We start from the raw sequence: 17,921 nt of genomic DNA on the forward strand, positions 1-17,921 counted from the left end.
GGGCACCAGGTTCTAATCCTGGTTGCTCCTCTTTCAGTCCAGCTCTCTGCTGTGCCCCAGGAGGACAGTGGAGGGTGGCCCAAGTGCTTGGGCCCCTGCACCTGCATGGGAGACCAGGAGGAAGCACCTGGCTCCCAGCTTCAATTGACATAGCTCTGGTCATATCAGCCATTTGGAGGGTGAACCAATGGAAGGAAGACCCTTCTCTCTGTCTCTCTCACTGTCTATCTGTCAAATAAAAAAAAGGTGAATTGATAAGGGTAAATAAGATAAATGTCTAAATGTAAGCTTAGATACTCTTAGCACCTTACTTTTTTTTTTAAAGAATTATTTTATTTATTTGAAAGACAGAGTTCCAGAGAGAGGTACAGCCAGAGAGAGAAAGAGGTCATCCATTCCTCAGGTTTACTCCCCAAATGATTGCAATGGCCAGAGCTGAGCTAATCTGATCTGAAGTCAGGAGCCAGGAGCTTCTTCCAGGTCTCCCACTTGTGTGCAGGGGCCCAAGGACTTGGGCCATCTTCTACTGCTTCCCCCAGCCATAGCAGAGAACTGGATCAAAAATGAGGCAGCTGGGACTCAAACCAGTGCCCACATGGGATGCTGGTGCCACAGGTTGGGGCTGTAATCTGCTACACCACAGCACTGGCCCCTATTTTGTAATTTCTGGTTTACATTCTATAAAAAAATTTGAGTTTGTTAACAAATATGTTTTTATACACTGCTCATATATGAAAAATTATTTAAGACTGCTTGAAATTAAGGTTGAAATTTGCTATGGTCTTTTATTTAGAAAATGTCTTAATTTGGAGATTTTTAAAGGATCATTTTTAAAAGTAACTCAAGGAAATCAGAACTATTTGAGTGTTGTCTTAATCTCTAATGCGGAAATAGATTAAAAGCATCTCCTTTTAGTACTTTTTTGTTTAATTGGTGACTCTGTCAGTTTTCTGCCAACAGTATATAAGAAGCTAAGAGTACCAAAGTTTACATTTAGACACATTTATCTCATTTGCTTTACCTGATTTACATTTAGTGATTACACTTAGATGACTGAAGATGTTGATATTATATCATTCCTCCCACATGGGTGCAGGGGCCCAAGGACTTTGGTCTTCTCCGACTGCTTTCTCAGCCATAGGAGAGAGCTGGATTGGAAGTGGAGCAGTCAGACTCAAACCCTTGCCCATATGGGATGCTGGCACTGCAGGCTGTAGCTTTACCCACTATGCCACAGCACCACCCCCCTATTTCCTTTTCTCTGTTATTATTCAACATATTGAGTCTTATTTTTCTCTCAGTATTCCTCTCAAATTGCTTTTCCCAAGGTCATTGGTGACCTGTGTGGTTAAATGCAATTTATGTTTTAAATTCCTAATTTACTGGGTGCATTTCATTCACATAGCACTTATAAGTTCTACTGTGTGCCAAACCCTCTTCTAGGCACAGAATACAGGCCCTTTTTTCTTAGGGGTTAATTTATGGCATGTTAATAAGAAAATATAAAATAAAATTTCTTTAAGATAAATAAATTTCATTAAGAATAAATTGTTATGAAAGTATAGCAGAGTAATGAGATTGAGAACTAATGAGAACAAAGACTAGGGTTAGAAAGCAGATCTGATAGATTTCCTAGCTCCCTATATACATTGTACCTCATCTTCTTGGCTTTTCTCTATACTTGTGATTACTCCTTTTCAAGTTCATTTAGAGTGTGTTCTGCCTAAAATTAAATATTGATATTGCTCTAAATTGATCTTCTGTAAAAAAAAAAAAGAAGAAATTATCAATTCCCAACTTGACTCTCACTGGGATTAAACATGACAATAGGTCTGATCTGATTTCATCATCATTTAAAAAATCATCTATTATTTTTCACTTTATGTTTGTGTGGGAGCAAACTGTTGAAATCTTTACTTAATGTATGCTAAACTGATCTTCTGTATATAAAGAGAATCGAAAATGAATCTTGATGTGAATGGAAGGGGAGAGGGAGTGGGAAAGGGGAGGGATGCGGGTGGGAGAGACGATATGGGGGGGAAGCCATTGTAATCCATAAGCCGTACTTTGGAATTTTATATTCATTAAATAAAAGTTAAAAAAAATATTGATATTGCTCAGGTGTTTACCATTGCAGTACTTGTCTTCACACTTTACCAATACGTGTAGTGCTGGGGTAATCTCATCTACTCCTCATGACTTTATACTGTGCATTATGCTAAAGAAATGTACATTTCTCCTGTACATAGATCTCATATATGCAACTGTGACATTCACAGGTTCTGCAAAATCAACATGGGCAAAATTAAAAGTAAAATTCACTTCCCCTTTGGAAAACCTTATCTCAGAATATGTTACTGGCATTCAACCTCCTATAAAAGGCACATATTTGGGTATCATCAATTCTTCCCTTTTTGTCATTCACTTATAAATGGCTATTGATTCTATTCCTTAGCTATATTTCAAATGTCTTCATTCCACCTGCCAGTTCCCTGGACCCAGCTTTCTTATATCTGCTGTGTCCTACAAATGGAATTGCAATAATTATCTAGCATAGCTCCCATTCTTGCTCTGAACTTCAATCCATTTCCCAAGAAAAAAAGTAAAACACAATAGCTGTCACTTTATTTTACCTTCATACCTTCACCTAAGCCACATGATTCTTCCTCATCTGACTTCTGCCTACTTCTACAACTTCATCTTTGCTAGTGGTTCCTGACCCCAACTTCACTTTGATCATTTTGTACGTTGCTCAGCTCCTGGTCTATGCCTTGCCTTTAACATAATACTTTGCATGTAATAGCTCATGAAAAGTGCCGACTGCATAACTGAATTGATCATTGAATGGTAGTGATTCCTTGGAGTAACTTAATAAGAGACAGAAGGAATAAAACAAGACAAAACAAAAAGTATCCTCAGTATAAAGAAGGTGTACTATTTTTGCAAGCTATAGGGAAGAGATTAAATAGTAGTTTCACAGAAGGAAAGTAATGAGATTGGATTCTAACAAGCCCTTTAGAAAATGAGTAAGGTTTGCTTACGTCCAGATAGACTCTGCTCTCTGGAGGTGAACAGAATCCCCTAAACACATACTTGTTGCACAGACAAAAACCTGAGTACTGCATTCACTCTCAGGTGTTGGAGTCTGATACTGTATTTTGATTTACTTTTACCTAATGGCTAATGACATTGAGATTATTCACATATATTTTAACCACTTATACTTTTTCTAAGAAATGTATATTCAGATCCTTGCCCATTTTAACTTTTTAAAAATTGTTTCTGAGTTTTTCTAGTACTATATAAGTTCTGGATATCAATTCATGGTCATATTCAGATTTTCATTTTTTTTTTTTTTGACAGGCAGAGTGGATAGTGAGAGAGAGAGATACAGAGAGAAAGGTCTTCCTTTTTGCCGTTGGTTCACCCTCCAATGGCCGCCATGGCTGGTGTGCTGCGGCCGGCGCACCACGCTGATCTGAAGGCAGGAGCCAGGTGCTTCTCCGGTCTCCCATGGGGTGCAGGGCCCAAGCACTTGGGCCATCCTCCACTGCACTCCCGGTCCACAGCAAAGAGCTGGCCTGGAAGAGGGGCAACCGGGACAGAATCTGGCGCCCCGACCGGGACTAAAACCCGGTGTGCCGGCGCCGCAAGGTGGAGGATTAGCCTAGTGAGCCGCGGCACCAGCCAGATTTTCATTGTTTTTTTTGCCATTCTGTTCATTGTGTCTTCACTCTGATGATTACTTTGTTGTGAAGAAGTGTCTTTAATATTAATCATATTTGTCTGCTTTTATTTTTGTTATTTGTGCTTTTCATGTCTGACCCAAAAGTTGTTTTCTGTGCTAATGTTTTACAGTTTGCTCTGTATTTACTTAGTTTCTGGTCTTTTTTAATATTTATTTTTTATTTTAAAAACTTTATGTATTTCATATATATAAATTTAGGAACATAGTGATTTTTCCCATCTTATTCTCTCCCACCCACACTCCCACCTTTATTCCTCCTATGTATTTTATTCCCATTCTTATTTTTTACTAAGTTCTATTTTCTATTAACCTTATAGATGTAAGATTAACCTTACACTAAGTAGAGTTCAACAAATAATAAGGGAAAAAACCCTTTTCTTCAACAGTTAAGAGAAAGGCTGTTTAAGTCATTGCATCTCAAAGTATCCATTTCACTTCTATAGATTATCATTTAGGTACTCTGTTAGTTACCACGGATCAGGGAGAACATATGCTATTTTTCTTTTTGGGACTGGCTTATGTCACTAAGTATAATGTTTTCCAGTTGCATCCATTTATCTGCATGTAACAGGATTTAATTTTTTTTTTTTTGCCACTGTAGTATACCTTGGTGTACGTATACCATAATTTCTTTATCCAATTTTCAATTGATGGACATCTGGGTTGATTTTATATCTTAATTATAGTCAGTTTAACTGTAATAAACATTGGGATACAGGTAACTTTCATATGCCGACTTCAGCTCCTTTGGGTAATTCCCAGAAGTAGGTAGGCTCATTCATACAGTAGTCTTATATTCAGATTTCTGAGGTATCTCCATACTGTCTTCCACAGTAGCTGTTCCAGTTTACATTCCCACCAACAGTAGATTAGAGCACATTTCCCCCACATCCTCACTAGCATGTGTTGTTTGTTGATTTCTATATGAAAGCCATTCTAGTTGGAATGAAGTGACACCTCATTGTAGTTTTAACTTGCATTTCCAGGTGGCTAGTGATCTTGAGCAGTTTTTATGTGCCTGATGGCCATTTGAATTTCCTCCCTTGAAAAAAAGCCTATTTAGGTACTTTGCCCATTTCCTAACCAGATTGTTTGTTTTGTTATTGAGTTTCTTGAGCTTTATATAGATTCTGGATATTAATCCTTTATCAGCTGCAAATTTTGAAAATATTTTCTCCCAATCTATTGCTTTCTTTTTCTCTTGCTGAGTGTTTCTTTTGCACTACAGAAATATCTTAGTGTGAAATAATGTATTCAATTTTGGCTTCGATTGCCTGTCCTTGTTGGGTCTTTTCCAAGAAATCTTGGCCTATGCCCCTGTCCTGCAGGGTTTCTTCAATGTTCTCTAGTAATTTAATGGTATTGGTTTGTAGATTAAGGTCTTTGATTAATTTTGAATGGATTTTGTGTAAGGTTCAATGTAGGGGTGTTGTTTCATATTTCTACATGTGTAGATCCAGTTTTCCCAGCACCATTTGTTGAAGAGGTTGTCCTTGCTCCAGGGATTGATTTTAGCTCCTTTATCAAAGATAAGTTGGTTGTAGATTTTTTTTGCCAGTATCAGGCTGTTTTGATTATAATTGCCCTGTAGTATGTCTTCAAATCAGATATTGTGGTGACTCTGGCTTTGTTTTTGTTGCATAAGATCACTTTAGCTATTTGGGTTCTCCTGTGTGTCCATATGGATTTCAGCATCATTTTTTCTCGATCTAAGTATGTTGTTGGTATTTAGATTGAGATCACATTCAATCTGTAAATTGCTTCTTGTAGTATGGACATTTTGATGGTATTGATTCTTCCAATCCATGAACATGGAAGATTTTTCCATATTCTGTGTCTTCTATTTCTTTCTTTAATGTTCTGTAACTTTCCTCATAGTGATATATGACATCCTTGGTTCAATTTATTCCTAAAGCATTTAGCTTTTTAGTTAGGTATGGGATTCATGCTTGAAGTTCTTTCTCAATATTCATTGTCTGTATACAAAGGATATTGATTTTGTGTGTTAGTTTTATTTCCTGCCACTTTACCAAATTCCTTTATGAGTTCCAATAGTCTCTTAATGGAGTCTTTTGGATACCATATATAGAATCACGTCATCTGCAAATTGGGATAATTTGACATCTTCCTTCCCTTTTTCTTTTCCTTGCTGAATGGCTCTGGTTACAACTTCCAGAAGTAAATTGAATAGTAACGGTAAGAGCAGGCATCCTCATATGATTCCTGATCTTAGTGGGAATACTTCCAACTTTTCCCCATTCAAAAGATGCTGGCTGTTGGTTTGTCATAAATTGCATTAATGGTGTTGAGAAATGTTTCTTCTATACCCAATTTACTTCAGGCTTTTATACTGAAAGGGTGTTGTATTTTATCAAATGCTTTTTCTGCATCTATTGAGATAATTATATGTTTTTTGTTCTTCAGGTTTTTTTTTTTTTATTTGCAAATGTGGAACCATCCCTGCATGCAAGGGATAAATCCCACCTGGCCAGATGAATGATCCTTCTGATATGTTGTTGGATTTTATTGTCTAGTAATTGATAATCAGGATAATTGGTCTATAGTTCTCTTTATTGTATCTTCTTCTGGTTTAGTAATTAATGTGATGCTTGCTTTACAGAAGGAATTTAGAGGATTCTCTCTTTTTCAATACTTTTAATAGCTTGAGAAGAATTGGAATTAGTTCTTAGATGTCTGGTAAAATTTAGGAGTGAAGTTATCTGGTCCTGGGTTTTTCCTTCTTGGTTAGGTTTTTATTAAAAATTCATTCTCTGTCTTCATTTTTTGTTTGTTTAGGTTTTTTATGTGTCTTCATGACTCAGTTTTGGTATACTGTATGTGTCCAGTAATCTTGATTTCCTTTAGGTTTTCCATTTTGTTAGCCATTGTATCAGATGTTCACATTCTATATTGCAGTGGTAATCAGAGTTTTGGGTACACTACTTCCAAACCAGTTTCCTGCTAATATCCCAGGGAAACAGTGAATAATGGCTCAGATTCTTTAGTTTCTGCCACCTAAGGTGGAAGATCTGTCACCTAAGCGAAAGACTTGAGAGCCTAATCCAGCCACATATATTGCAGACATTTACAGAGTGAACCATCAGATGGAAGATCCTTTCCCTTCCCTTCCCTTCCCTTCCCTTCCCTTCCCTTCCCTTCCCTTCCCTTCCCTTCCCTTCCCTTCCCTTCCCTTCCCTTCCTTTCCCTTCCCTTCCCTTCCCTTCCCTTCCCTCTTCCTCTGTCTCTCTTTCTCTCTCTATCCATATGTGCCTCTTTTTTATTTACTTATTTATTTGAAAGTCAGAGTTACAGAGAGAGGGAGAGACAGAGATCTTCCATCAGTGAATTCGTAATTCGTTCCAAGATTACTTTAATGGCCAGGGTATTGCCAGGTTGAAGTCAGGAGTTTCTTCTGGGTCTCCCATGTGGGTGTCAGGAGTCCAAGTACTTGGGCTATCTTCTCCTGCTTTTCTCAGACCATTAACAGGGAATATTAACAGGCCAGAAGTGGAATAGCTGTGATTTGAACTGGCACCCATAGAGGTTGGCAGTGTAATAGGTGGCAGCTTTGTCTACTGCACTGCAACACCAGCAACCCTCTCTGCCTTTCAAAATAATAAAATTTTTTAAAAAGAAATGAAAAAGCCCTTAAGGTAGTAAAAGTCATCATGACTGAGCATTGGGTAATGTTTTTATGTGATCTACATTTTTTTTAAACTTTTATTTAATGAATATAAATTTCCAAAGTACGGCCTATGGATTACAATGGCTTCCCCCCCATACCGTCCCTCCCACCCACAACCCTCCCCTTTCCCACTCCCTCTCCCCTTCCATTCACATGAGGATTCATTTTCGATTCTCTTTATATACAGAAGATCAGTTTAGCATACATTAGGTAAAGATTTCAACAGTTAGCTCCCACACAAACATAAAGTGAAAAATAATAGATGATTTTTTAAATGATGATGAAATCAGATCAGACCTATTGTCATGTTTAATCCCAGCGAGAGTCAAGTTGGGAATTGATAATTTCTTCTTTTTTTTTTTTTACAGAAGATCAGTTTAGTATACATTAAGTAAAGATTTCAACAGTTTGCACCCCCATAGAAACACAAAGCGAAATATACTGTTTGAGTACTCATTATAGCATTAAATCTCAATGTACAGCACATTAAGGACAGAGATCCTACATGAGGAGTAAGTGCACAGTGACTCCTGTTGTTGACTTTACAAATTGACACTCCTGTTTATGGCATCAGTAATCTCCCTATGCACCAGTCATGAGTTTCCACGGCTATGGAAGCCTTTTGAGTTCACCGACTCTTATCTTGTTTAGACAAGGTCATATTCAAAGTGGAGGTTCTCTCCTCCCTTCAGAGAAAGGTGCCTCCTTCTTTGATGACCTGTTCTTTGTGATCTACTTTTTAAAAGATTTATCTATATATTTGAAAGGCAGTTTTACATTGGGAGCTAGTTCTAATCTTGGCTGCTCCTCTTCCAATCCAGTTCTCTGCTATGGCTTGGGAAAAATGGCCGTAGCAAGATGGCCCAAGTCCTTGGACCCCTGCACCCATGTGGGAGACCTGGAAGAAACTAAGAAACTCCTGGCTTTGGATCTGTGCAGCTGCAGGCAATTGGGGAGTGAACCATCGGATGGAAGACCTCTTTCTCTCTCTGCCTCTCCTTCTCTCTGTGTGTAACTCTGACTTTCAAATAAATAAATAAATCTTTGAAAACAAAAAAACAATTGACGCTCTTAATTATGATGTCAGTGATCACCAAAGGCTCTTGTCATGAGCTTCCAAGGATATGGAAGCCTTTTGAGTCCACAACTCCATCATTATTTAGGCAGAGCTATAAGCAAAGTGGATTTTTTTTTCCCTTCAGAGAAAGGTATCTCATTCTTTGATTGCCCCTTCTTTACACTGGGATCTCACTCACAGAGATCTTTCATGTAGGCCATTTTTGCCACAGTGTCTTGGCTTTCCATGCCTGAAAAGCTCTCATGGACTTTTTTTTGTCAAATCTGAATGTCTTAAGGGCTGATTCTGAGGCCAGAGTGTCATTCTATGAGTCTACTGTGTGGTCTGCTTCCCATGTTGGATCATATTTTACTTTTTAATTCTATCTATTATCATTACCAAACACTTAGTCTTATCTATGTGATCCCTTTGAAATTTATTCCTTTCTTTATGATCAGTTATGCACTTAAAATGATCATTTTAACTAGTAAGATGGCATTAGTACCTGCCAACTAAATGGTGTGTCCTATATTAAGATGGCATCAGTAGCCATGCTCAGATTTTACTGTTCTATATCTGTGACCAAAGTCCTAGTAGACAACATGGTTTGGAAATCACAGGCTCAAAGTGTATAGGAGACTATATTTCCACTATAGCACAATTAATAGCCATATAATTTATTTTTACTGACACATAGCATGGTTTCAAAAGAGATAATTTTTGGCCAGCACCATGGCTCACTAGGCTAATCCTCTGCCTGCAGCACCAGCACTCCATGTTCCAGTCCCAGTTGGTGAGCAAGATTCTGTCCTGGTTGCCCCTCTTCCAGTCCAGCTCTCTGCTGTGGCCCAGGAAGGCAGTAGAGGATGGCCCAAGTGCTGGGGCCCTGCACCCATATGGGAGACCAGGACGAGGCACCTGGCTCCTGGCTTTGGATCGGTGCAGCAGGCTAGCCATAGTGGCCATTTGGGGGGTGAATCAACAGAAGGAAGACCTTTCTCTCTGTCTTTCTCACACTAACTCTGCCTGTCAAAAAAAGGGGGGTAATTTTTCTCACAGCCCTTGAGAACTAATGAACAGCACAGATGATCCTGAGAATTTAGGAGGCATGTGAGCCCCTAGAGATAAGAAGTCACTGAGAATACTAAATACAGTGCCCTATAGAATTTATTGTGACTGATTTCAGTACCTTTTGTTGGAGGAGGATCCATATAAGCTGCAATGATTTGTAGCTGACAGATGGCGATAGTTGGAGCAATCACATTTTTGTTAATTAAGTCCAATGTCTTCTTTTTTATTTTTTAATTTTTATTTGAAAGAGTTATAAACAGTTGGTTGTAGATGTTTGGATTGATTTTTGGTGTTTTCATTCTGTTCCATTGGTCTATCCATCTGTTTTTGCACCAATATCAAGCCCTTTTGATTATAACTGCCCTGTAGTATGTGTTGAAATCCAGTATTGTGATGCCTCTGGCTTTGTTTCATTGTATAAGATTGTGTTAGCTATTTGAGGTCTCCTGTGTCTCCATATCATTTTCAGCATCATGTTTTCCAGGTCTTAGAAGAATATCTTTGGTATTTTGATTGGTATCTCATTGAATCTATAAATTGCTTTTGGAAGAATGGACATTTTGATGATATTGATTCTTCCAATCCATGAAGATGGAAGATTTTTCGATTTTTTTTGTATCTTCTTCTATTTCTTTATTTAAAGTTTTGTAATTCTCATCATAGAGATCTTTGACATTCTTGGTTAAGTTTATTCCAAGGTATTTGATATTTTTTTTTCGTAGCTATTGTGAATGGGTTTGATCTTAAAAGTTCTTTCTCAGCTGTGTCATTATCTATGTATACAAAGGATGTTGGTTTTTGTTAATTGATTTTATCTTCTGCTACTTTACCAAAGTCTTCTCTGAGTTCTCATAGTCTCTTAGTGGAGTTCTTTCGATCCCTTAAAGAAAGAATCATGTCATCTGCAAAAAGGGATATTTTAACTTCTCCTTTAGCAATTTATATCCCTTTGATTTCTTTTTCTTGCCTAATGGCTCTGGCTAAAACTTCCAGTACTATATTGAATAGCAGTGGTGAGAGTGGGCATCCCTTTCTGGTACTGGATCTGAGTGATAATGCTTCCACCTTTCCCCCACTAAATATGATGCTAGCTGTGGGTTTGTCATAAATTGCTTTGATTGTGTTGAAGAATATTTCTTCACACCCCAATTTGCTTAGAATTTTCATCATGAAAGGGTGTTGTATTTTATCCGATTCTTTCTCTGCATTTATTGAGATAATCATGATTTTTGTTCAGCAGTTTGTTAATATGGTGTATCATATTCATTGATTTGCGAACATTGAACCATCCCTGCATACCAGGGATAAATCCCACTTTTTCTGGGTGAATGATTTTTCTGAGGTGTTGGTGGATTCTATTGACTAAAATTTTGTTGAGGATTTTTGGGTCTATGTTAATCAGGAAAATTGGTCTGTTTGTCTTTCCCTGTTGTATCTTTTTCAGATTTAGGAATTAAGGTGATGCTGACTTCGTAGAAAGAATTTGGAAGGATTCCCTCTGTTTCAATTGTTTTGAATAGCTTGAGAAAAATTGGAGTTGGTTCCTCTTTAAATGTCTGGTAGAATTCAGCAGATAGGCCAGCACTGTGGCTCACTAGGCTAATCCTCCACCTGCAGCACCAGCACTCCAGGTTCTAGTCCCAGTTGGGGTGCCAGTTCTGTCCCAGTTGCTGCTCTTCCAGTACAGCTCTCTGCTGGCCCAACTGCTTGGGCCCTGCACCCACATGGGAGACAAAGAGGAAGCACCTGGCTCCTGGCTTCAGATCGGCACAGTGTGCCAGCCATGGTGGCCATTTGGGGATTGAACCAATGGAAGGAAGACCTTTATCTCTCTCACTGTCTAACTCTGCCTGTTAAAAAAAAGCAGCTGATAATCCATCTGGTCTTGGGCTTTTCTTTCTTTGGAGGGTCCTCATTACTCTTTGAATTTCCGTCTTGGTTACGGGTCTGTTTAGTTTTCTATATCTTCATGGCTCAATTTAGGTAGGTTGTATGTGTCCAGGAATATATCAGTTTCTGCTAGATTTCCCAGTTTGTTGGCATGCAACTCTTTGTGGTAATTTCTGATTACTCTTTTTATTTTTGTGGTGTTTGTTGTTATATTTCCTTTTTCATCTCTAATTTTATTGATTTGGGTCTTCTCTCTCCTTTTTTTTTTGGTTAGTTGGGCCAATGGTGTGCCAATTTTGCTTATTTTTTCAAAAAAACTTGCTCTTCATTTTGCTGATCTCTTGTATTGTCTGTTTGGATTCAATTTTGTTGACTTAATGTCTTATTTTAACTATTTTTTTTCACCTGGTTTGCTGTTGTTTTCTAGATCCTTGAGATGCATTGATACCTCATTTATTTGGTACCTTTCCAATTTCTTGTTGTAGGCACCTATTGCTGTAATCTTTCCTGTTAACACTGCTTTTGCTGTATTCCATAAGTTTTGATATGTTGTGTTGTCATCTTCATTTGTTTTCAGAAATTTTTTGAGTTTTATTTTGATTTCTTCTGTGAACCACTGTTCATTCAGGAGCGTTTTTCAGTCTCCATGTGTTTGCATATGCTCTAGAGATTCCTGAGTTGCTGATTACTAGCTTCATTCCATTGTGGTCTGAGAAGATGTATGGTATGATTTTGATTTTTTTGAATTTGCTGAGACTTGCTTTATGGCCTGGTATATGGTCAATTTTAGAGAAAGTCCATGCATTGCTGAGAAGAATGTGTATTCTGCAACTGTAGAATGAAAAGATATTCTGTAGATATCTATAGTGTCAATTAAATCTTCTGTTTCCTAGTTGTTTTCTGTCTGGTTGATCTGTCCATTCCTGAAAGTGGAGTATTGAAGTCCCTCAAAACTATTGAATTAGAGTCTAAGTCTCTCTTTAAATATTTATCTTTTAAATAATCCTGTGTCCTGTAATTAGGTGCATATACAATTATAATAGTTACATCTTTCTTGGGAATTGATCCTTTAATCAGAGTGCCCTTCTTTGTCTCTTATAACAATTTGTGTGTTAAAGTCTATTTTGTCTGATATTAAGATGCTACACCTGCTCTTTTTTGGTTTCTGTTGGCATGAATATCTTTTTCCAACCTTTCATTTTCACTCTGCTTACATCTTTGTTGGTAATGTGTTTCTTGTAATCAGAAAATAGATTTTTTAATCCATTCATGCAGTCTGTGCCTTTTAACTAGGAGTTGAGGCCATTTACATTCAATGTGACTATTGATAAGTGATGACTTTTCCCTGCTATTTTCCCAAAGATATTCCTAATTTATACTTTGAACTGACTTTGATCTTTTACTGAGAGATTTTCTCCCTTTACTTTCTTTCACATTGCTGACCATGTCTCTGTATTTCTGTGTATAACACATCCTTAAGCATCTTTTTGCAAAATTGGGTGGTTGGTGACAAATTCCATCAATTTCTGTTTGTTATGAAAGGTCTTTATTTCACCTTCATTCACAAATGAGAGCTTTCCAGGGTATAATATTCTGGGATGACAGTTTACTTTTTCTCTTAGGACTTGGGCTATATCTCATCATTCTCTTGCAGCCTATAGGGTTTCTGATGAGGAGTCTGCTGTAAGTCTAATTGGAGATCCTTTGAAAGTAATCTGGTGTTTGTCTCTTGTACATTTAGTATCTTCTCTTTATGTTTCACTGTGGTGAGTTTGATTATAATGTGTCATGGTGAGGATATTTTCTGGTCTTGTCTATTAGGAGTTCCATGTGCTTCCTGTACTTGGACGTCCCTTTCTTTCTCCAAACCTGGGAAGTTTTCTGCTAGTACTTCACTAAAAAGGCCCTCTAATCCTTTCTCTCTCTTCATGCCTTGAAGAACTCCTAGCACCCAATTGTCATGTTTTTGTAGTATCCTGTAAATTCCCAATAATATTTTTTAGATTTCTAATTTCTTCTTCTTTGGTTTGACTGTATACTTTCCTGTGCTTTGTCTAAGTCTGATATTCTCTCTTTTGCCTCACTGATTATGCTTTTAAGGTTCTCCACTGCATTTTTAATTTCTTCTATTGATTTTTTCATTTCATTTTGATTTCTCATTATGATCTCTATTTCATGTTCTATTGAATTTTTCATTTCACGTTCATTCCCCCTTAGGATCTCAGTTTCATGGGTGAGATGTTCTTTCATGTCCTGCATGGATGGATTTCAGTAGTTCATGTGCTTGCTTTTGATTACTTCTATGTAATCTTATGATCAATCTTTTGAGCTCCATTTCTTGCATTTCTTTTATCTCATTGTCTTCATAATCTAGTATTGATGTGTTATTTTCCTTTGGAAGCATCATGTTGTCTTCCTTATTCTTATTCTTGTTTCTTGGATTATTGTGTATGTTTTTCAGCATTTGTGGAGATATTCACTGGTTTCTTTTTTTTCCCCCACTGTGGCACCTTTTATTGTTGTACTATGACTCGATAGTTAAGTGGGTTGTCTGATTTCTGTGAATCTCTAGAGGCCTTTAGTGGGTGTGGCTAGAGAGCTCTGTTCAGATCTCCATGGTTAAGAGCATGCCTAAGGTGACACACCCAGTTTGGGGGTGTTAAATCTTCTCTCTCTTTTTTTTTAACCAGAAGGTAAATATATGCTGCACAGCTGAACGTTTCTCCTCAATGGAGACCAGTGCCTGAGCACTAGCCACGATGGTTATAATACTCATCTGCTCTGTCCCAAGGATCACACAAAGGATTGGTGCAGTCCTCAGTGTAAGTTCAGATCCCCAACAACGTCTCTCACCAGGTATCCAGGAACTCCTGAGCTTGTGGCATCTCCCACTGAGACTGCTTAAATCCCAGCCACACCATGAATTCTCACACACACCCTCAGTTATTTTTCACAGTCCCAGTTCAGAAGCTTCACACAGTCACAAGATCCTAGCCCCCTGTTATTTCTTCCCACCAGAGTCAGGAGTTTCCACTCAGTTGATTGCCAGGCACAGATGTGAGCTGGTGCAGCTGTTACATATGTCCACAATGGCACCTGCTCTGTCGGCTTGTCACAGTACACCTTTGTAAAGTGAGCAGAGAGAGAGAAATGTGTCCATACTGTCCTTTTTTTTTCTCCTTTAGTTTGGCTGATGCACTTTTCGCTATGGGGCTTCATTCCCTCTAGGCTCTTCCTGCCACTTTGTTGCCAGTGGCTTGTTGTTCTGTGGTCTGATCTCACCTCACTTTCCAGTGCTGGTGTGTAGATTCTCAGCTATTGGAGTCCCAAACTTTGGGCACCCACAAACTCCACATAGGTCCACCATATCCCTCTAATTTCCATAATTTCCTCTCTCATTTTTTCCCTAAGTCTTCTCTGAGACTACACTGTCTCCACTTTTTTTAAACTATCTTCACTTGGGCTGGAGCAGGAAGCTTCCTCTCTATTCCACCATCATGGAACCTCCAAATAGCTGAAAATTGACCTCAAATTTTAGTCCTTTTGGGATCCTAAATTAGTCAGTTTCACTCTGTGGTTATCATTCTCTTCATATCACAATAACTATATTTTTCATTCTTCTTTTAGTGCTAATCAAGTATTAGAGCTCTCTTATTGACTAAGTGCTCAATATTACAATTGCCAGTCATTACTCAGAAGGTACATTTAAGATGCAAGGAGAGAAAATTATTTGTTAAAGTCCAATCAACAACAATTGAGTATGGCCTTTCCACTTCCTCTCTTCTCAGGACTCACCTTAGAATCTTCAACTGCAGTTACAAAATGTGCAACTCCTATTGTCAGAGGTATGTGGCTACCACCATAGGGAGCAAAAACTCTTGGAAAGGACAAGGGAATCCACTACTTCATGGTACCATTCTAGCTCATTAGTGTCTGCAACTTCATTTTCTGTTTAAATTGTATGATGCTGAGAACTAAGTAATAATTTGCTTTTGGGTCTGAGGTGAAGTTACTTAAAATGGAAGCTCAAGACTGAGGTCTCCCAATTTGTAGAATAAAGTCACTGAAAGGCAATTACCAGATCAGAGATGGTACAGAAATTTGAACAGCATAATTCACACATTGTACTTAAAAACCAAAAATTACCAATTGCTGTGGGCCAAGCATCAATGCCCATGACACTACTAGTCAGATTGACAAGAATTTGATAATAATTTCATGACTATTCTTATTTAGACAGGAAAAGGAGGAAAAGTAGGAGATCTTTGACACTCTTATTTTGTCTAATTGCCTAATTTGTGGGAGAAACCAGAAATTAAGTGCAGATCTAAAAAAAGTTTTGTTAGATATATACAGAAAATCAGTTGAGCTGATGAATAGATGAATTTCAGGAACTTTTGGGTAAAGAAATATCAGATAGTACAATTTTAAATATTCACAAAGTTATTAAAGAATACTCTGTTTTCCAGCTATACTAATCCATTAAATGTATTAGAATAATTTTCCTCTCTGGGAAGTATAATCCATTGATGGCCAACAAATTGTTTTTGTAGGAAATATCAAGCATAATTTTAAAGGATTAAAATGAGTTATTCAGGAATATTAATTACTTCAATGAAGATTTTAAGTTAGAAGTAACACCATAAGAAAATTCAAAACACAAAGTTAAACCTTTTAAGTTAATTTAAAAAAAACACTTAAGGATCAAACATTATCCTGACAAGAAATTATAGCCAGTGGACCAGGAAATACATACTGGACCACAGGCAAAAAAGGACTATTAAAACTCCCAAGGAGAGATCAACTAATATTTCTGTAAACTTAGGTCAAAACTCTTGTGCTTATCTGGAACAGCACCATGCCTGCGAATTGCCAACCCAACCTGGATCCATCAACAATACAAGCCATCACTACCTTCACTAAAACCATTGCTGCCCTCAGATGGATTTATGACAACCAACTACTAGACGTCCTTGTGAGTATCCTGGACAAGAGTCCAACCTCAGAGTTTGAGTCCAACATCTTCAACACTTACACTGACACAGACATTAACATTAACATTCAATAACATTGATCTATCCTGATGATGGGATGCTAATCTGCCTGTGCAACCCCATGAAATCAACTTCAAGATTCTTCAAAACCTTACTCTCTACAATATATACAACCTGTTTAATCTTTACTGCAGTTGTCCTGTCTTGATATTAACATTTTATGAACAGTGAGTGAACAGCAGTGACTGGTAGAGAAAGCTCATCTCCAACTGCACCTTCTGTTTGATTTAAACCTTAAAAGAATAAAAATAAATGGATATTAATAACTGGACTATAATCACTACAAACCCATATACATATATGGTAGACCTGCAGAGCCCAGATGGATTTATACAAAGATTCCATTCATCACCTTTTACACCAGATCAATTCCTAGCTGGATACACAATCCAGGAATGTGAAAAAAAGAGCCCAATAGTGTATGGAAACAGATAAAACCAATGAAAGCATAATCTTGATTGATGATGAAATAGATAGCATTGATACAAATCAAGAACCGTTCATCAAAAATATAATAACCTATATCGATGACCTACTTCCACAATTAAATATTCATCATCTCACCATTTTATACCAATTATTGGCATGCTCAATGAGAAGACATCTTGACAAACTTTACTACTGCTTACAACCTGAGACAGAAACAGAATAATATGAATTCCTTATCATCTCTTATATTATCCATCAATTTCTTCAAATCACAATCCCAAAGCTTCTCCCCCCGCCAAGTATTTCACCACCAACCCTAGTACTCCAACCTACAATCATACTGACAATCTGGAAAAATCTTGATGAAAATATTACCAAAATTGCCAGATATTTTGATCATAAATAGCTTGCCAAAATCATCTCTTATAACATTAATAACTTCAATGCCAAATATGCCTTATGCTTCCATTTAAGTTAATATGTTTATACAGACAATGCAAAGAATACTACAAAGCAAATAGAAGATATAGCATCTGGTGCTACACACACTTTGATACACCAGAACTAACTTCAGCTGACCCACATACATATGAAAAAATGGAAATATGGAGACAAGTTATGGCATCCAAATCAATATAACCATACTACAGGTAGATAGTAGGAAATGACATAATGTAAGTGTTAAAAGTAAATGAAACCCATGAATTTCTACAAAAATAACTGAACTCTATAAAGGTATCAAATAGACAGATCAAGAGGATACAGTGACACAACATGTCTCAGTTTTATTGCCAAAACGCTATGAACTTTAAACTTGTCAGCCTGGAACCAATTCTTTTTTTAAGTTTTATTTATTTATTTATTTGAAAGGGTTAGAGAAAGAAAGGCATAGGGAGAGAGAGAGGTCTTCCATCCAATGGTTCACTTCCCAATTGGCCACAGTGGCTTGAGCTGAACTGATCTGAAGCCAGGAGCCAGGAGCTTCTT

The sequence above is a fragment of the Oryctolagus cuniculus genome, chromosome 1 (assembly GCF_051225735.1).
Source record: "Oryctolagus cuniculus isolate XC-2025 breed Fujian yellow rabbit chromosome 1, ASM5122573v1, whole genome shotgun sequence".
Lineage (NCBI taxonomy): Eukaryota > Metazoa > Chordata > Mammalia > Lagomorpha > Leporidae > Oryctolagus > Oryctolagus cuniculus.